This window comes from Colobus angolensis, unplaced genomic scaffold (assembly GCF_000951035.1).
Source record: "Colobus angolensis palliatus isolate OR3802 unplaced genomic scaffold, Cang.pa_1.0 Scaffold136, whole genome shotgun sequence".
Classification (NCBI taxonomy): domain Eukaryota; kingdom Metazoa; phylum Chordata; class Mammalia; order Primates; family Cercopithecidae; genus Colobus; species Colobus angolensis.
The window spans coordinates 2566945-2586991 of NW_012114444.1; the positions used below are offsets into that span (position 1 = coordinate 2566945).

A 20047-nucleotide genomic window follows, 5' to 3' on the forward strand; every position below is an offset into this window, starting at 1 on the left:
ATCCGGGCCACCCTGACGCCCACCGTGCTGGCGCCCCGCCTGCCGCAGCCGCCTCAGAACCCGACCAACATCCAGAACTTCCAGCTGCCCCCAGGTGAGTGGCCGCACGGGGCGGGAGGGAAGGGCGGGTCCCAGCAGCGCCAGCTGCCAGTTCCAGGAAGTTCTCTGCTGGTGGAATGCTAAGGTCATCTGTCCCGTAGGCCCGTGGCTGGAGCAGGCCGAGGGGCAGCCTCTACCCAGGTGCGGGGCCAGCCCGGGTGGCTGCCTGCGAGTGAGCCAGAGGGAGTCGGCATAGCCTGCGTCCCTGTCGCTGTTCCAGACATCCGCGGTGGCTGGCTGGGGCTGGGGCTGGTCTGTTTCGGAGTGGCTCAGCCAGGACTCCTAGTGGAGCGGTCCTTACCTACTCCCGCCCTGTGTGTCCCTGCCCCGGTTGGAAGGCTCAGCGCAGGGGCTCCCTGGGCCAGGCGATGGGAGTCTGCAGAGCTGAGGGCAGAACCTGGAGCTGCAAGTGGCAGCAGCTGTCCCCTGCTCAGTTCTGCAGTTAGGCGTGTGGCCTGTGTCCCCACTTAGCCTTTCTGCCCCTTTGTGACCCTGGGCTTGAGCCTCCCCAGTCTCCAGGCGAGGACGGGGGCGCGACATCCCCTCCTTGAGGCTCGGGAAGTCTGGATGGAAGGCTTGGGCTTCCCTGCTGCCACCAGGAAGGCAGAGATGTCGGGCGCACCCTGCCAGAGTCCTCCCGGCTCGCAGCCTTGCTGAGAGCCATGCTCTGGAGTAGGGTTTCAGCACCGTGTGTGTCACCGTCTCTTCCAGCGCTGCGTTGGTGCCTAAAGGAAAGAGCGCCCAGCTAGTGTGGTTGCTGCCCCCTCGGGAGGACAGTGGGAGGGCGGTGGCAGCAGATGCTCTGGCTCCGTGCACGGGTCTGGGGTAACACTGGCTGTGCTGCGGTGCCTTGGGCTCAGACGCCCCTTCCGCCTGGCAGTTCTCACGCTCTTGTCTAGTCTGCTGTCTCTGTGCGTCCTCAGGGCCCCTCAAGTTTGACGGGAAAGATTGCCTGGCCAGCATTGCACGCTAGGCTGCTTTTGTCTGGGGCTCCCCATCCCTCCCCAGCCGCCTTGGTGGGTGCTGGGCAGGGGAGCTCCTCCCCGGCCTGTGGTGAGGCGCGCCATGCAGTTGTAGCAGCTCGGTGGCAGCAGTAGTAGGAACTTCGAGGAGAGCGTGGGTCTCTCCTGTGTCCCCTCTCTGAAGGGAGCTATTGGTCACTTTGAGAGGGTTGCAGCATCTTCAGAAGTGAAAGGTTTTCCTGTCCGAGTGTGTGAGGTTCAGGGCTGGTGGTCAGACTGGACAGGGCAGGGGTAGGGAGAGTGTCTGGGAGGCTGCTAGGCTGCAGTGCTCCAGGGAGGAAGAGGGCTGAGAAGCCCATTATGACAAGCTTTTGGAGTACTGAAGCATTTGTAGGGGTGTTTTGCCAAAGTCTTGGTTTTGCTTCTATGTGTTTATTGACCTTTTAGTAGAAAACGTGGCTGATCTTTAGTAATGTTGTAAAAAGGTGTTTGATGGCTGTGATCTGTTATGTAAACTATCGCAATGCTTTATTTATAAAAATGTTTTTCCAAAGGTCCCACATGTCTCAGCGCAGGCCAGGTTCCTGTTGCACCACTTTGGGTAGGTATTGGACTCTGCCTTGCCGGGCTGGCCAGGTTGTCTTGCTCTGAGCCTCTGCATAGGTAAAGCCTCATCTCTTTCTTCTGGGAGGAGGTGGAGGAATACGTGGTTGGAAAAGGGCATCTCTGCTGTATTTATCATAAGTGATCCTTACCTGCTCCCGCCCTGTGTGTCCCTGCCCCAGTTGGAAGGCTCAGCGCAGGGGCTCCCTGGGCCAGGCGATGGCGTCTGCAGAGCTGAGGGCAGAACCTGGAGCTGCGAGTGGCAGCAGCTGTCCCCTGCTCAGTTCTGCAGTTAGGCATGTGGCCTGTGTCCCCACTTCCATCTTCTGTTTTAAGGTCAGTTTTAGGGTCAGGTGTGTTTGATGAGGAGACAACTTGAAAAACAACTGTAGGAATGTTGACTGTGCGTGATTCCCGTGTGTGAGGACAAAGGAACAGCTCACACAGACGTTTGGGTGTCAGTGCTGAGAATGGTACTTTCAAGGAGCTGAATGCTACTGTCTAAAAAATGAAAGATTTATCCCATCTCTTCATGACCCCCTGCAGTTGATCTACTGATGAGGAATTTTGATTATGTTGTTTATTTCAATAGTAGGCAAAGCAAAAAAAAAAAAAAATACACATCAATAAAACTAGCAGTACCCCAAACCAGAGTGCCTTCTTTTATTAAACAGTACAACTTAATTTTGTAAATCAAAATGGCAAATAGCAAATACTCTGGTTACTTCCTGTAATTGATTGATCAGAGAATATTAAATTATTCTAGTTGGCTCCCTCGTCATTGAAATATTTCATAATAAAAATGTTTAGAACAAAGATGGAAGTAACATAAAAATAACTCTTGCTTGGCTAATAGCTCATTCTAGTAACAACTCAGTCTTGCAAACTGAGGAGGAGCCGGGAGTATTAGGGGTGGGCAGGGTTCTTGAAGCTGCATGTGGGTGTCAAGTGGAGTAGCAGATGACTGGCAATTGGATGGGGTGTGAAAGGGCCTGCCCCTCCCAGGCCTTCCCTCTGTGGAGGTCTTGGGTGGAAGAAGGGAGGGGACAGAGAGGTTTCACCCTGAAGTCTTTAAGGCTGAGCCTTAGGCCCTGAGTGTTTCAGCGCCACAGTGCGCCACGTGTGTTGAATTTGGCTTTAGCTAGCTGTCTTGATATTCTTTGTCAGGACAGTGTTGTAAAGATAGTTATGTTAATATAATTGTAATTTGCTGGTTTGAGGTGCCAGAGTTTAAATTTTATTCACTGAGGAAAAATGAGAAAATTAAGTCTTTAGTGAGATTGTTGCAGATGACACACTTGTCCCAAGAACACTGAAAAGCACTAGTTCTCTACAGCTTAGGATAGTCCTAACGTCATAGTGAGGTTGTGATTACAGCTGAAAGAAGAAAAAAGTAATCTGACACCCAAATTAGCATGTTCGTAAATTGAGAGATCTTTTCAGATAGGTGTAAGGTAAAGAAGTTCATTTCTAATGGTTATCTTTTGGCCTGGCAAATTGGCATTTTCTTCAGTGCATCTTGATCTGTTGTGCTTTCATGCCAAATTTCCTGTTGCTCTAAGATTTGTCCCAAGTGTAGATTCCCATTCCAGGACAGAAAAGCACTTTCTCACCGTGGTCCTCTATCCCTTGGCCTAGGGAGCGTGTGCTTGCTGCGTGTTTTAGGATGAGTACTCCCAGGTGAATGTGTGCCTACGGGTGGTGTCTGGAGCATTGGTTCCTATCTGTGGGGAAAGGGGAAAAAAGTCCACTAGCCCTTAATTGTGCTGTTGGGACGGGTTGGGTTTGGCGAGTCCAGCCCGATGCTGGGTGGTGGCATGCTGTGAGTTCCAGTGGCCAGTGGTGGCAGCCAGTGCTCTGGCACAAGGGACATTCCTAGAAGTTTTGATTTTGTGACTTGAGGGCCCTGTTGCCCTTTGACCTGGGAGGAATATGTTGTCCCTTCGAGCCTCGGCTTCCCCAGCTGTAAAGTGGGGTTGCCCGTTTGGCGAAGAATGTGAATTCTGTCACGTTGGCCCTGACAGAACACAGCTGTCAGGTGGCATCACTATTCCAGAGTCTCCCAGTTCTCCTCATTTTTCACTGTTTTTCACACATTATCTAGACTGGATGTCTTCTCAGTGACCGAGGCGTTCGGCGTGGCAGCTGACTCTGGTTCTGTCAGTGGGGAAGTTACTGAGATCTCAGGTGGGTCACCCTGGGGCAGCAGTTGCCTGCCTGCCAACATAGGGGAGGGTTGCAGTGACCTTTGGAGGCCTAGACCTGGGTGGAGGGCTCACTTTAGGCTAGAGGTCTTAATCAGGCGTTTCTTTTGACATACCTAGGAAGGAGTGACATTTGAAAAGAACAAAGAAAAGTAACTTTTGGGGAGCTGTGTAAAGACAGCCCCGGGCAGCTCTGCCTAGCAGGGCAGAGGTGCCGCTCTGGGCCTTCCCTTCCTCCCTGCTCCCTGCCCTGCTGCTGGGGTCGTCACCGTTGCCTTCGGGATAAACAGAGTCATCTTGGTGACAGGTTGGGATGGACCTCACCTGCCTTTGGTGTCTCGGAGCTGGTGACTCTCATGGGTTAGTGGCAGCCAGGACTCAGGGACCTGTCACACTCTTCGGAGCCTCTCTCCTCACTGCTTGCTGTGCCTGAGCGCTGTGTTCACAGCAGAGGTCTGTGAGTTTGAACAGAGGATGACGTATGAAGTTCGTTACAGTTGTCCTGTTTCTTAGGGCCGGTGAGAAGCTTTGTAGGAGAAGGTGTCCCGCTTGCTTCGGTGGCAGATGGACCTGAGGCAGGCCCCGAGCGCCTGGGAAGTTGGCCTTCTCCAAGGGCAGAGAGCAGAGCCACCCCGGCTCCCAGGACTGCCCCCGGGCTCCCCGGTGTGCTGTGGAAGTTGCCCCTTAGACATCAGCACAGGGCTGCGGGGAGGCGGCGTTGGGTCAGAGCAGCACAGACCCAGCTCAGCAGGACAGAGTGGTGGGCGTGTCTGCATCCTGAAATCGGAGTGGAATCGAGGTAGTTCCTGTTCTGCCTCCAAAGCCTTTTCTGTCGTGTAATGTGAGTTTTTTTCCACTTAAGTGATGAATTTGAAGAAAGCTTTTATAAATTGTTGGTTATATGTGAGTTGATCAAAGCGTAATTAACAGCTGTTTTTGAGGATCTTGAAGCAGAGGTGTAACAGGGCTCTGGAGAAGCTTGCCTGAGATTTGGGGTAATTTGCAGCGTTCCCAGAGTGCTTTGCTTTTCTTCTTCGTGGTGTTCAGTAGGAACCTCTAGGCCTTCGATCGTCCAGGAAACAGTTGCTGTTCAGGGCGTTCAGCTGTGGTGCCCGGCTCAGGCAGCGGGATGGTGGCCTTTGCTTAATCAGGCCTTTGATAGCAATAAAGCAGTTAAATAAAGGGGGCTTTTTGCTGCAGGCCCTTCTGTGCTGAGTGCTGTGCACCTGGGCTTCCTGGACGCTTCTGCTTCCAGGTGGGCCTGCGGTTGCTATGGCATTTTGGTGGTGTCAGCTGCAAACGTGTACACAGCTGTTCTTTCCAAATTCTTGCTTGGAATAGTGAAGCAGAACAAGTGCTGTAAAGTTGTGTTTGAAAATGGGGTACTTAATTTTTCCATAGTTGGACCATGAAAGTTTTGAGTGAAAACTTTCGATTTTTACATCTCAAATGAATGTTTGCACCAAAGAAGTACAGCTTCCAGAAAACCAGGAGATACATGTTGTCCACCATGAGGCCCCTCTCCCATTTGAGAAAGTGTGTGGTGTCCCCTGTCGGTCTTTCCGTGGTGGTCTCAGGCTCTTCTCCAGGCCTGCCTTCTGCCTGGAGTGGGCCGTGCTGCAGTGTGCAGGATGAGGTAGTGAAGCACCCCCAGCTTCTCCTGCCATGGGTGTCACGTTGTGGAGCAGAAGTTGTCTGTTGGGAACCGCATGTGAGGACGGGAGAAGTTGTCTGTTGTGGACTGTGTTTGGGGTCTGGAGAAGTTGGCCCCACGAGCCCGGTTGTATGTGGCCTTGTGTGTAGACCTGTGTCCGTCCTTCCTGAGATCTGATGGGCCCTTTCTGTCCCTCACTTGGCATCACTGGAAAGCGCCAATGTGAGGAAGGCACACGTGGCATCTTGGTCTCAAAGTTGTGAGAGGAGTGTGGCCAGCTAGGGTGGTGTTGGGGCACATGGATCTTGGAGGCACCATTTCCGAATAGTCAGGAAACCCCAGAAACAGTTTTTTATGTCTATCAAATTTGACGTTAGGTTTTAGAATGAGGACCCTGCAGTAGGAAGGTCTGTGGCTCCCAAGGGAGTTGTTTCAGGGTTAGGGTCAGAGGTCCGAGTGGATGGTGCATGGACAAGGCAGGACACTTGGAGCCAGGGAGCTGCACCCTTCTCCAGGCATTGGGTGTGGCCAGAGCACACCCAGGGCAGAGGCTTTGTGGGTCAGCTGGTCCACTGTGGGTGGAGGTGCTACAGGTGGCAAGGCGGGCACCTTGTTCCAAGGGGTCGGGGGACACGGCCTTTTATTTTCTGACTTTGCACTAAAGTGTGTGGGACAACGACCTGTGAGAGTTTTTAAAGGAAGTTCTGTGTCTTCTGCAGAGGAGCGTCATCTCCATGGTATTCATAGGAGCCATGCATGTGCTCAGAGCAGGCGCAGGCCTGCCGTGCTTTGGAGCTTTGCAGAAGGTTACGAATGTCAGTGTCAGAAGCATCATGACAGGAACGAGGGGTGACATGGGAAACAGGCTCTATTGGCTTTTTTATGAAACTATAAATGTAAAAAAATTATTAGTTACTTCACCAACATGATTTTTCTGTTTATAAAATGAGTTTTTATTCATTATAGGAAGTTTGGAAAGTAAACTGTGGAGATGAAAATAGAGTCACTTGTAATGTCACCTGGCCCAGACTGCTCACGTTTTGGGGTGTCTCACTTCAGCCTGTGTCCGGTGCAGATCCGTTTCTGTGTTTTTCTGTAATTACAGTTCTCCTGTGACCCAAGTCTGTGCCTTGCCTTGTCCTGTGTCTGGTGCATTTTCCCTTGGCCCTCGGTGGTCTCAGGCTCTAGCATTTGGTCACAGGCCCCTGCGCCGGGGTGCTGTGCTGACGGTGGCAAGCGGCCCCTGTAGGTGAATGCCTTTATGTCTAACTGCGTGTCTGGTGGTTTGAGCATTTTCGAAGCTTTGATACATACCACCTTCCATCAGATGACACGTTTAAAACCATTGCCAGAATGCGACTTTTGGAAGTGGATACTATTCTAAAGGAAGAAAATCGGGTCTAGTTTTAAGTTGCATTTCTTTAAGTGAAATTAGACCTCGTTCACGCGGATGTTGGCTGTTTATTCTCACCAACTGTGACTATTTGTATAAGTGCGTTCCTTTTTTTCCGAGACAGTCTCTCACTCCATCACCCAGGCTGGAATGCAGTGGCGCAATCTCAGTTCACTGCAACCTCCGCCTCCCAGGATCAAGTGATTCTCATGCCTCAGCCTCCTGAGCAGCTGGGAATATAGGCATGTACCACCACACATGGCTAATTGTTGTATTTTTGTTAGAGACGGGGTTTTGCCACGTTGGCCAGGTTGGTCTCGAACTTCTGACCTCAAGTGCTCCGCCTGCCTCAGCCTCCCAAAGTGCTCAGATTACAGGTGTGAGCCACTGCACCTGGCCTGCATGAGCACATTAGGAGAGTGTGTACTGGGCCATGGGGGAAGGCTGACATGGGACCAGGGTTCAGCTGTGGGGGTCCCAGGCTGACAGCCCCTGCTTTCGTGGTGTGTCCGTTGTGGCCAGGCAGTTAACAGGGAAACAGATCAGCAGGTATGTCTGATTGTGATCAGCACCCTTGGGTGAGAGGGGACTGCTGGGCAGGGTAGTCAGGGAAGGCTTTCCCAGGAGGCTGAGGGATGAGAAAGGGGTCAGCCACATGCAGCTGGGACGTGTGTCCAGCCCCCCCCCCCCCGCAGATTGTAGGGCTGCCCTCAGTGTGAATTGGTATGGTGGATGGTGGGGCTGCCTGTGCACAGTGTGAACTGATTGTATCACAGGGCTGCCCCCAGGTAGCATGAATTGGTTATATTGCAGGACTGCCTTGCCTCCAGGCAGTGTGAACTGATTGTATCACAGGGCTGCCTGCACGCAGTGTGAATTGATTATATCACAGGAATGCACATGTGTGAACTGATTGTATTGCAGGGCTGCCTGCACGCAGTGTGAATTGATTCTAAGAGCCTCAGTGGCTGGAAGCCATTGAGGGTTTGAAGTTGAATAGGGCATAGTTTTTTTTTTTTTTGGAGACGGAGTCTCGCTCTGTCACCCAGGCTGGAGTGCAGTGGCCAGATCTCAGCTCACTGCAAGCTCTGCCTCCCGGGTTTATGCCATTCTCCTGCCTCAGTCTCCTGAGTAGCTGGGACTACAGGCGCCCGCCACCTTGCCCGGCTAGTTTTTTGTATTTTTTAGTAGAGATGGAGTTTCACCGTGTTAGCCAGGATGGTCTCGAGCTCCTGACCTCGTGATCCGCCCGTCTCGGCCTCCCAAAGTGCTGGGATTACAGGCTTGAGCCACCGCGCCTGGCCAGGGCATAGTTTAAAGTTGTATATTGAGGTCACTTTTGCATCTGAGCTGTGGAATGTGGGGGTGGTTGTGGCAGGGGCCCAAGGCAGTTGACGGGGCTTAGGGAGGTGTGGATGGGCTGGAGGGTGGGGTGAGGACAAGGGCTCTTGTGGAATGAAATTGAGGTGGGCAGGCGGGGTGAGAGGGAGCGTCAGTGGTGGTTGGTGGGAGGCAGGAGCTCAGGGGAGCAACTGGCATAGGCCAGGGTCTGGGAGTCATGGTGTTGCGGCTCTGATGGCCATGGGGTGTTATGAGCCTGTAGAGTAGGCTAGAAGAGCTGTAGAAGGCACCCTACAGGTGCCGGCACCTCCGAGGCTGGGCCAGCTTGGGAGCCAGGGAGGAGTGCTGCGAGAGGCCGGCATTCATAGGGCGCATCTGGCCAGCGGTGCTGGGAGTGGGATGAGTGAGGGTGGACACCTGGGTGCAGGAGCCTGGTGGGAGGAGGTTGCAGGAGGGGTGGCCCAGAGCAAAGAGCTGTCAGCTCTTGGGACGGAAGGACATGGTGGGGCTGTTGCTGAGAGCCCTGTGTGGTGGGGTAGTGTTTGTTGCAAGGTCACCGTCTGCCCTGCCCTCCAGCGCAGCGATGGCCGAGGTAGCGTGGCTGTGGTGGAGGCTGCTTTGCGTTTGCCCTTGCAGTCCTCGCCTTCCTGCCGTGTGTTGGCGTGCACGGATTCGCGGGTCTGTAGCTCTCTAGAGCCAGAAAGTCCCGGAAGAGAGTCCTTCTCCACAAAGACGCTGAGGCACACAGAGGTGACCAGCTTCTCTAAAACCCCGTGGCCACTTAACAGAGGCTGCCTGCCGCAGGGCACCTGCCACTCCCTCAGGCCTCCTCCTTCATGCGTGTGCTGCCAAGAGAGACTGGAAATGGTTCAGCTTGGAGCAAACTTACGAACTGAAAACCCCTAAAACGCAGGGCCCTGCTTTCAAAGAGAAAACCCGCAGAAGGGAATGTCTTGAGTGCGTGCTGAGGGGCTGTTGCCCCGGGCTGGGTCTGTGTGGCTCGTGGCCTCACCCGGCGATCCTGCTGTGTCCTGTGGGCGCTCCGGTGCTTGGGCTCCCCCAGCTGGTGGCTGTCTGCTAAGTCTGGGCTACCTCATCTGCCTGGGGAGGCCCATCGCTGTCCGTCTCCGCAGTCCTGCGGCTGCAAGGGTGTCAAGCGGCCAAGAGGCACTCCTGGTCTTAAGGCCTTTGCTCAGAAGTGACGCAGGCCTCTCCCTAGTTCCAGCCGAGAAGACTCGGTCATTGGCCGTGTCCATCTGCACAGAGTGCTGGGTGGTTCGGCTTGTCCTGGGGGCGGGGTGGGATACGGGTGGACAGCCAGCACGCCTCAGACCATGCGTGGCCTTGGTGGGCCAGAGGGATGAGTTTGGTTGGTCGGTCAACAAACGTTCACTCGGCAGCGAGCTCAGGTCAGACCTTGTGGATCCGGCAGCTTGCTGACGGAGTTGCTTGGGGAGTGACACAGGTCGGCGTGGACGGGGCGGAGGCGAGGTGCATGGATGCAGCTTCTCAGCGTGAACGTCGCTCCTTTCTCCAGAGTACCTTCTCAAGGTGGGCGTCTTCTCTGTTCAGTTGTGGGTGCCCCAGCATTTTCCTGCTGCTCCTGTGTGACCAGCCACTTATGGAGCCATTTAGTGATGGATCCAGAGCAGCAGAGAGCCGGGCCGGGAGCTCGTCACTGGGCAGTGCAAAGGCGGTCCTTGTCCTCTGGGTTGGCGGCCTCATGGGCTCCTGGCTTCAGGATAGTGCTTGCACTCAGGGACACCGCGGCCCTCCCTGCGCCCCACCATCAGTTGGATGCAGAGCTCTGAGAGTTTGGAAAGCACGGACTGGGTGTCATGGAGGCTGTGATTCTGGACGTGTGACGGGGCCGCCCTCTTCCACTTTTGTGGGCCAGGCGCAGCTCTGCTTGGGCTGCTAAGGCTGGGCTTGGGGATGGTGTCACCTCAGTGCCTTGGAGCTTGTGGGCGTGCCACCAGAGTTCCTGTGTGGGAAGGGCTGCCACCTGCTTTGGGCCACACGGTGCCAGCCCTGGAGACCTGGTGTTGTGGGGGTGGCGCAGGGGGCCTGATGTCCTGGGGTGTGGTGTGACCTGGGATGTGGAGGATGGCCTGAGGGACCTGGTGGTGTGGGGGTGGCTTGAGGGACCCGGGGTGTGGGGTGTGGGGGGGTGGCGCGAGGCTCCTGGAGCGTGAGCCTGCAGTTCACAGGGGGCAGTGTGGGGACAGTGGTGTTCAAGCCATGGGACACTTGCTCATCGCGTGTGGGGGAAGTGACAAGATACCAGCCCAGACACCTGGGTGGGGACATTCTAGTGGTGCAGGGGAGGCCGTGACCCAGGGCACACATGGGCTGGGGCACACACGGGCTGGGGCTGGGGTGTGGAGCCGGTGCGGGGCAGGGCACCCTGGGGTTTGTCGATCTCAGCCGACTGGAGGCGACTGGTCCCAGATGGCAGTGCTGGGGGTCAGGTTCAGGAGGAGATGGAGAGGAGGGCACTGACTGTGGTGAGGGGTCAAAGGACAGTTTCTTTGTTTTTTCCTGTTTGTTTTTTAAGAAGCGACCTTGGAGCCACGCTCAACAGTGGGAACAAAGTGTGCCCCGTGTGGATTCGTGCTTCGGATCGGTGCAAGTTAGGCTGGATGAGGACGGGTGGGCTGGGAGGGGGAGGCTGAGTCTTTGATGTGCTTTATATCAGCCACTTCATCCAGGCCACTGTCATTTGGCCTGCACGCCACTACTGTACCCTACTTGGAGCTGGTTGGCCCGGGCGTGGCTGTGGTGCTCCGTGGCCACGCTGTGCTGTGGGGACGCAGGGAGTCCAGGGTGCAGGATGCAGAAGGGGAAGGTGGCTTTCCTGTCATCTCTCTTCCTTGTGGTTGTGAGGTGATGTGACCCTCCAGGGGCTTGGTCGTGTATCTGCAGGCCCTAGAGCCTGGTGGGAGGCGGCAACCTTGGTTTGTCCAGGAAGGGGTGGCAGATGTCCAGAATGGAGCGTGTCCTGTGGGTGCAGGTTCCTCACGAGTGGATCTGTCTGTCCTCACTGCATCCCCACTGCCCGGGACACCCCTGAGGTGCTGGTGGCCTGGCCAGTGACGGCTGCAGGAGGCTTGGCAGGGGCAGCGTTGAGGATCACAGGCCACCTGCCATGAGGTTCTGAAGTGGTGCCATGGCAGGGGCCAGGCCCCTCAGAGGAGGGACTGTGGGCACCAAGGGACTGTGCTGATGTCTGTGGGGGTCACCAAGTGAGTAGGGAGGGAAGGTGGCCTCTGTGGATCAGGGCTCTGGTAGTGGGAAGACAGGTCTAGGACAGGCCCAACTCTGCGTCCTGTGGTGATGAGAGGGGTGGGAGCGAGTGGCGGGTGGGACTCATGCTGCAGGGCCAAGATGACCAAGTTCCCTCTGCAGGTGCCCCCTGGGGAGGGCAGTCACTGGGCCTTGTGGGGAGGGAGCCTGGCAGGTGGCTCTGGGTGATGCCTAGACGGCCTGTCCTATCAGCAGCAGGGGTGTGCCCTCCCAGGCAGGCCTCTGCTGTTCCCGAGCCCCGTGGCTCTCATGGAGCCTGCACTGGGTTTGTTGAACTCTCTTGTCCTTCTCCTCTCTTATTTTGGAGACTTTGACCATTTAAATTCCTTTACTCTTGTTTTGGTGAGTCTTGCTTGGAGGGGTGGGGGAGGGAGGAGACTGTGCTGCCAGCACCCAGGGCTGCTCTCAGGGGATGGGGCACCTGTCTGGAATCTCCACGTACAGGCACAAGCAGGTGTTGTGACGCTTTGGGAAGAGTTGTCAGAAGCTGCCTCCTATGGGGCAGAGGTGCCAGGAGGAGACTCCTGCCGTGCCCAGGTCCAGGCTGGCAGGAGAAGGGAGTGGTGAGGGATGGGACATGGAGTGATCCACGGGAGCAGGGCCAGGCTGGGACCCCAGAGGGGAGGATGATGAGAGGCCAAGGACAGGTCATGCGGGGAACAAGCCCTTCCTTCTGCTACTGTGCCCTGGTCGCTGCTGTGCAGAACCCTCCGGTCTGCAGTGTCCTCTAGGGGCTCTGGGTGTTACCTCTTTTGACTGTTGCAGCCTCATCTTCATGGAAGGTTGCAGAAAAACAGTTTGTCAGGTGTCCTCTGTGAGTAGTTACGACTCCAGCGTCTGACAGTAGGCGTTGGGTGAAGATGGGGTGAGCGGGTGAGACGGACTCCCTGCCTCGGGGACGGGCTGCTCCGTGGGGCTGCTGTGTGCTCCCTGACAGGTTGGGTTTCTGCAGCAGGTCTGAAGTGGTCACTTTGCTGCAAGCACCTTGAGTGTCGTCTCTGGCACCGTGTTTAGTCTTTGTGATGATGGTGTCGTGAAACCTGCCCAGGGACAAGGACACTGAGGCCCGCATTTCTGTGACCTGCTCAAGGCCACATGGCTGGTGGGGCCTAGGGCTAGAGACTTGGGCTCTGGAACCTCTGCCCTGGCCCTGTGTCCCTTGGGAGTGACCCTGGTGGCAACTGTGAACTGCTGGGGAGTGGGGAGTTGGGCTGGGGTGCATGGGGGGCAGGGGCAGGGTGCGGAGCCTGGGTAGGTGGGGATCTGGGCCGTGGTGCTTCTCTGCCGGTGTGAGTATGGGTATGACTCAGGCAGACGAGACCCAGGAGGGTGTGGAGAGCAGAGCCTTCCTCTGCAGGCAGTGGGGACCCCTGAAGGCTGTGGACTGGAAGAGCCAGAAGGTCTGGCCTGGGTTCTAGGTGTTGGTCCTGATGACACACTGGAGACAGGATCAGAAACAGGGCGGTGGTCACTGAGCACGGGACGCAGAAGTGGGCCTGTGTGCCGTGACTGCCGCGTGCTGGCTGGTGCCAGGCACTGTGTGCGCCTCCCATGCTCACGACCGCCCTACAGGGCAGACGTTTGGGGTCCACTTCCTGGACAGGTGGTAGACACTCGCACGGAAGCTCAGCCCAGGACTCCCGCTCGCAGGGTCTCTGCACGTCCCGATGGTGGGGATAGTCGGGGCGGATGTGGAAGGCAAGCATGGGCACTGCCGCACCTGGAGAACCAGCAGCCAGATTGGGGCTGGTGGGTGGTGCCAGTGGGGGCACAGTGCAGATGCTGCAGCTCGGAGTTGGAGGACAGAGCCCGGTGACCAAGGTGGGCATGCGGGAAGAGGCCCGCGGAGGGACGGAGCCTGGTGACGGAGGTGGGCATGCGGGGAGAGGGCTGTGGGGGGACAGAGCCCGGTGACTGAGGTGGGCATGCGGGGAGGGGGCCGGAGCCCGGTGACTGAGGTGGGCATGCAGGGAGAGGACTGCAGGAGGATGGAGCCTGGTGACCAAGGTGGGCATGCAGGGAGAGGGTCGGGGCGGGGATGGAGCCCGGTGACTGAGGTGGGCATGCAGGGAGAGGGTCGGATGGGGGGGGATGGAGCCTGGTGACCAAGGTGGGCATGCGGGGAGAGGGCTGTGGGGGGATGGAGCCCGGTGACCGAGGTGGGCATGCTGGGAGGGGGATGGAGCCCGGTGACTGAGGTGGGCACGCAGGGAGAGGACTGCAGGAGGATGGAGGGAGCCTGGTGACCAAGGTGGGCATGCGGGGAGAGGGCTGGGGGTACGGCGCCCGGTGATCAAGGTGGGCATGCAGGGAAAGGGCCCAGGGATCGAGGTGGGCATGCCAGGAGAGGCCTCTGGGGGGATGGTGCCAGGTCACAAGGTGGGCATATAGGGAGAGGACCTGTGGGGACGGAGCCTGGTGATGGAGGTGAGCACGTGGGGAGACAGACGATCCTGCTTAACGGAGGTGTGGCCCCACATGGGGATGCTGGAAGTGCGATGGGTTTGTGTTGCATGAGAGTGGGGGCACCTCTGTTAGGGGAAGAGCAGGGCCCACCCCAGGGACAGGAGGGAGGGGCTAGCTAGGCCCTGCTGGCCAGCTGGAGTCAGGGAGATTCCAGCCAGGCCCTGCAGGTGGCCCTGTCAGTCGTTCTCACTGCGCTGCACTCTGGATGCCCAGATTAGCAAATCACTTGGCAACCCCCATCCTTTCCTAGGTGGGTCCAGGAGGAGCTAGTACAGGGCTGGGCTGCCTCTTGGTTTTTAGAAAAGCATTTGTGGTACAACAGAACCCCCAGAGGCAGCCCCCTTTCTCATCTGGGACTTGAGCAGGCACGTGCCCACCTGCCCTGTGTGGGAGGATGCTAGGTATGTCGCAGCCACAGGGAATTGACTCAGCATTGAGCCCCAGGGCTGCAGGGGATTTTCAGAGGTGACTTTGACTTGATTTCTTCCACACACCCCTCCCCGCATTGTGACTCTGGGTGGGGGACCAGGCCTCTTGATGAGGGGGTGGTCCAGTGAGGGTGTGAGTGCTGGGGAGCTAGGTCTGGGATGGCCCTGATGTGGGACAGTCCCGGGGCAGGGTCGCCGGTGAGTCAGCCAGTGCCCGTGTTTGAATATCTCGTCGAGGAATCCCGGGTGCTGGTGTTTATAAAAATAGACCTGCGACTTCCGTGGCTGTGTCCTTTTTGGTATGATTGACATTTGATAGCATACGTTTGTATTCTGCTGTGTTCCCGTGGTGGAAGCCAGGTGCGACTCTTCTGGCCTGGTTGGTGCTGAAGCGCCTTGCATCACCTGGCCCTGACGGCGCGCGCCGCCCTCACGGCAGAGGCAGAGGCTGCAGTATCTGCCGCCACTGTTTCCATCTCTTTCTATGCCAGATATTTCCGGTGCGGGGGCGGGGTGTCAGACTTACTCTTCCCAGCGCCCCTTTCCTGTGCGGGGTCGAGGGGGTCTCGCTGTAGAGGGAAGAGGGTAGACCGGGTGCCCTGAGACTTTACTATGTGATCTCTTCCTTCTGAAGGAGCTCACAAATATTCATCAGCTTTAAGGGAAGTCCATGCTCAGAGTGCCTGCTTAACCAGACCTTGGTGTGACTCTCTCAGAAGAAAAGGGTGTTTCTAGAACGTCAGTGTTTCAGGGGTGTCAGTGCAGGCTGGTGGTGTGGCCTCTCGGGGTAAGCAGGGAGCCTGGTCAGCTTTGGGATTGCAGTGGTGGCTCCTACTACCAGAGCCCCATGCTAGTAAGAGTATGTACCGCCCATAGTGACACTGAAGTTGTCCTTCTGAAAAGTGAGTAATTGTCGAAGAACAGATGAGTGAAACACCGTGATGGTCTTTATGATTGCGGCTGGGAAGGATTTTCTAGGATACAAACAGCATGAACTAATGGGGAGAAAGTCGATACATGGGACTTCAAAATTAAAGGAAAACTTTTGCTAGTTGACAGACGTTGTTAAGACAATGAAAAGGCAAGCCGTCGACTGGGAGAAAATATTTATATCTAACAAAGAACTCGTATCCAGAATACGTGAAGAACTCTTACAACTTACTAACAAGACAACAAACAATGGTTAAAAATGTGCAGAGCGTTTGAATAGACCCAAAAGAAGGTACACAGATGGCTGGCAGGTGTATGAAAAGGTGCTCACATCGTTAGACTCCAGGACATAAAACCCCAGTGAGGTGCTGCAGCTGATAACACACCCACCTAAAAACAGCTGGAGCTAAACTGACACATCCCATGTGTGGCTGCCAGTGCGGAGGTCCTGGGACCTCAACACGGACAGGAGAAGCGTAGAAAGTTAAGTATTGATTGACCGTGTGCGGCGGCCCCACCCAGGATATTTGGAAAGAACCTAAGTGTCCATCCTGCGGTGAGTGGTGACAGGTGATGTGACGGATCTGTATGGTGAGATGCTGCTCAGCTCCACGCAGGAGCAGATCACGACACGTGCAGCAGTACAGTGAAGCTACAAAATTCCCCACAGGGTCAAGAAGCCAGGTAGGAAGACTGCCTGTTGCACAATTTCATTTGTATGAAATTCTAGAAAAAGCTAAGCTGAAATAGTCGTGATTGCCTGGACTGAGGGTAGTGTGGCATCAGGGCATGTTTTAAGTGGATAGAAACGTTTTAAATCTTGATTGTGGTAGGGTTACACAACTGTATACATTTGCCCAAACTTTTCAAATTGCACATTTAAAATAGGTGAATTTTGTTTTATGTGAACTGTATTTCAGTAAAGCTGTACCAAGTCCCTGGGGCCAGTGTTTCTTCCTGTTGCATGTAGCATGGTGTTTCAGGGAAGGAAAGGCAGTTGTGGCCGTTGTTGTCATGTGTGTCTCATTGTTGGTACAGAATCCCAGTGTCTGCTCTCCGCTACACCGGGGCGCCGCAGGGTGAGAGCTTTCAGCAGCCTGGCGGGAAACAGCCTCATTACCTGCCTCTTAGATCTGATGCTGGCTGTGGAACTTTGCATTTCTTTAGGAGAGAATCAGTATTTGGAAGTGTTTGTGTGAGAGAAGGAAAATTTGTTAGTTATAGTTGTGAAAAAGAGGTTACTGGTATTCCTGCAGAGGACACAAATGAGGAGCTGTGTGTTTGGGACTTATTTGTACCCTGGGCGTCAGTTCTGTCTTCCCTTTGTCCAAGCAGGAGCGTCTGCTCTGGATTAGATGAGAAAGAGTTTTCATGTCCGCTGGCTCTCTCGCCACAGATCTGTTGTGCTCTCCTCAGGGTTCACCTTTTCCAGGAGCAGGTGTGTGACGATAGTTTATGTAGCCTTATACTCAGAAACAAGGCAGTTTTCTGGCTTTTAAATAGTTATTTTCTTTCTGAGTAATATGTACTCATCCTAGAAAATTTGATAAAGGCAAAAAAGTATGGAAAAGAAACGCATGCTAATCTGTATTCCTGTCACCAAGGGAGGATTGTAGAACCGAGACCATGGGTGTGTGGCTCAGGCAGCATCGCTGGTTCATCCCACAGCACTCACGGAGTGCTCGCACGTGCAGGGATTCTGCGCCCGTTCTCTGAAGCTTAAACCCAAACAGGCGCGCTGTTGAAAGTTTAACCGCCGTCAGCTCCACCAAGCACCTGAAGCAAGTCAAGGGTAGAGAGGAGCAGGGCAGGCACGGCAGGCAGGGCTCTCCCAGGAAGGACAGGGAAGAACATTCCGGACCTTGTGTGTCCGGTGGGGAGAATGCGTGGGCCGGGAGGTGTGGGATGGTTGTCCCTGTGACAGTCTTGAGCAGGGAGCGTCCCGATGGGATTCCGTTTGAGTGGCATGGCTTTGCAAGTTCTCTTCCTGCAGTGTGGCTAGACTGCCTCTCCCTACCTGAGGTTATTTACCTACTCATCTGTGTTTTCACGTCGGCGTTGTGAGTTTTCTTTTCCTTGTAGTCACTAATCTGTCTGGGATTAATTTTCATGTGTCACGTAAGGTGGCCTCTTTTCTCTCCCTGGGCTGAGTTTCTCGTCCATTCCTATCTGGGACTGCTCCCTGTGCCCACGAGTCTCCTGGCCTCCTGGCCTTCGCTCTGTCCTGTTTGGTGCATCTGGCACAAGACGTCAGCCTCATCCTATATTTCCTGTCCCAGGCCTGTCTCTTTCCCGAGGAGCCTTGGAATGGCATTTAGAGGAAAATGACTCTTGAGCAGTTTCGGCAGGGCTGGGGTGCCGGTCACGTTGGTACACATTTTTAACACAGCACATTCTCCCCCTCCCGTAAATTCTGTGAAATTATATTTTTATCTCTTGCACAGAAAAGCTTAGGTCCTGGTAACATAAACATATTTACTTACTTGGCTTCTCCTGCCATATACTTCAGCATAGATCCAGAATTACAAAAATAACATGAGAGTAAAGTTTAAGGTTTCTTCACACTCTTTGTCTTTAGAATTTATCCTTTAAGGATGTTAGGTCAGTACTGTGTTCAGAACTCCACTGAAATGATTCTTTTTTGTGTTGGTTATGTTATCAATTTGTCATACAATTTAGTTATGTTTTGGTTTGTTTTCAATTTTACTTTTTTGTTTCATTTTATATTTTGAGGGTGTAAAACATTTATATGGTTCAAAATACACATACGTGCATACACACACATACTCTTTTCTCTTATTACAACTAATATAGCACGTACACTATTATCTTGATATTTTTTCTTAACAGTATATAACCTGGAGATCATCTCTGGTAGCATTTTATTTTAATTGAAAAACTTGAAGTTTTATGTGTAGTACACTCAGGAAATTACTTTGAATAGTGACGCTTTTCTGTGTAATTCAGGCACTAAAACTTAAAATCATTTTGGAAGGAAATAGTTTAAAAAATGCATTATATTTTTCTCTGCCAAGGCAAAAAGCATATAATAAACGCAAGTTAGCTATGCCTGGGAATATTGGACTGGAGATAGGGGAGGGTCCATCTTGAGGGAAGGCCAGGCAGGGTGGTCTTGACACTGGTGGAAGTGGAAGCCTGGGGTAGATACCGGGCCCTGCCTCGGTGTCTTCCCGTCCAGCCTGCAGGGGGCTTGGAAATACTTCCTGGAATTACTGTGTAAACCAGGTACAGTCCTGCGCCACTTAGTGATGGGGGTGCATTCTAGAAACGCCTTGTTAGGCACCGTCACCGTTGTGCGAGCATCGTGGAATATGCTAACACGACCCTGAGTGGCACAGCCTGCTACATTCTTAGGCTGTGCGGTGCAGCCCCTGTACTAACACGAACCTGGGTGGCACAGCCTGCTACTCTTAGGCTGTGTGGTGCAGCCCCTGTACTAACACGACCCTGGGTGGCACAGCCTGCTACTCTTAGGCTGTGCGGTGCAGCCCCTGTACTAACATGACCCTGGGTGGCACAGCCTTGTACTCTTAGGCTGTGTGGTGCAGCCCCTGTACTAACACGACCCTGGGTGGCACAGCCTGCTACATTCTTAGGCTGTGCGGTGCAGCCCCTGGTTCCTGGGCTGTAAACCTGCATGGCTTGTGGGGTGTACAGTTGTGACACAATAGTGAGTTTGTGTATCTAAACATAGGAAAGGTACAGTAAAAATAGGGGATAAAAGATGACAAATGGTGCACCTGTGTAGGGCACTCACCATGAATGGAGCTTGCAGGACTGAGTGTTGCTCTGTGGGTGTCTGTGAGTGAGAGGCCCGGGATGCTGCTGTAGACTCTGGAGCACTGTATGCTTAGGGTGTGCTTAGGGACTATGGAATTTATACATAGTTTTCTTTCTTCAGTAATAACCTTACTGTAATTTTATAAACTTTTTAGCTTTTTAAAACTCTTTGACTCTTTTGTAGTAACACTTAGCTTCAAACACAAACACATTATACAGCTGTGCAAAAAAAAAAATACTTTCTTTATATCCTTATTCTGTAAGCTCTGTCGCCCAGGCTGGAGTGCAGCGACACAATCATGGCTCACTGCAGCCTTGACCTCCCAGGGCTCAGGAGATCCTCCCACCTCAGGCTCCTGGATAGCGGGACCTATAGGCCTGGCCACCATGCCGGGCTAATTTTTGTATTTTTTTTGTAGGTTTCACTGTGTGGTCCAGGCTGGTCTTGAATTCCTGGGCTCAAGCGATATGCCTGCCTTAGCTTCTGAAATTGCTGGGATTACAGACGTGTGCCACCAGGCCCAGCCAGCTTTTTTCCATTTTTAAAATTATTTATTACTTTTTAAACTTACTTGTTAGAAACAAGACAGAAGCACACACATTAGCCTAGGCCTACAGAGTCAGGATCATCCACATCTCTGTCCTCCACCTCCACATCCTGTCTCTCTGAAAAGTCTTCAGGGTCAGTAACACATATGGAGCCGTCATCCCTATGATAACAGTGCCTTCTTCTGGATTCTTCCTGAAGGACCTGCCTGAGGTTGCTTTACAGCTAACTGTAAGTTTTTTCTTTTTTTTTTGAGACGGAGGGAGTCTGGCTCTGTCGCCCAGGCTGGAGTACAGTGGCCGGATCTCAGCTC

The 20047-nt window shown here is 54.1% G+C and overlaps 1 protein-coding gene across 1 annotated transcript in view; it reads left to right on the plus strand.

The window, feature by feature from the left end:
• The first annotated feature begins 6 nt into the window (after positions 1-6).
• The window catches only part of TAF4 (TAF4 RNA polymerase II, TATA box binding protein (TBP)-associated factor, 135kDa), an 84079-nt gene continuing 64038 nt past the window's right edge, over positions 7-20047 (plus strand). Inside the window, exon 1 of the mRNA XM_011934496.1 lies at positions 7-94. The gene's annotated coding sequence lies outside the window, so the exon portion shown is untranslated. The remainder of the gene's footprint in view (positions 95-20047) is intronic.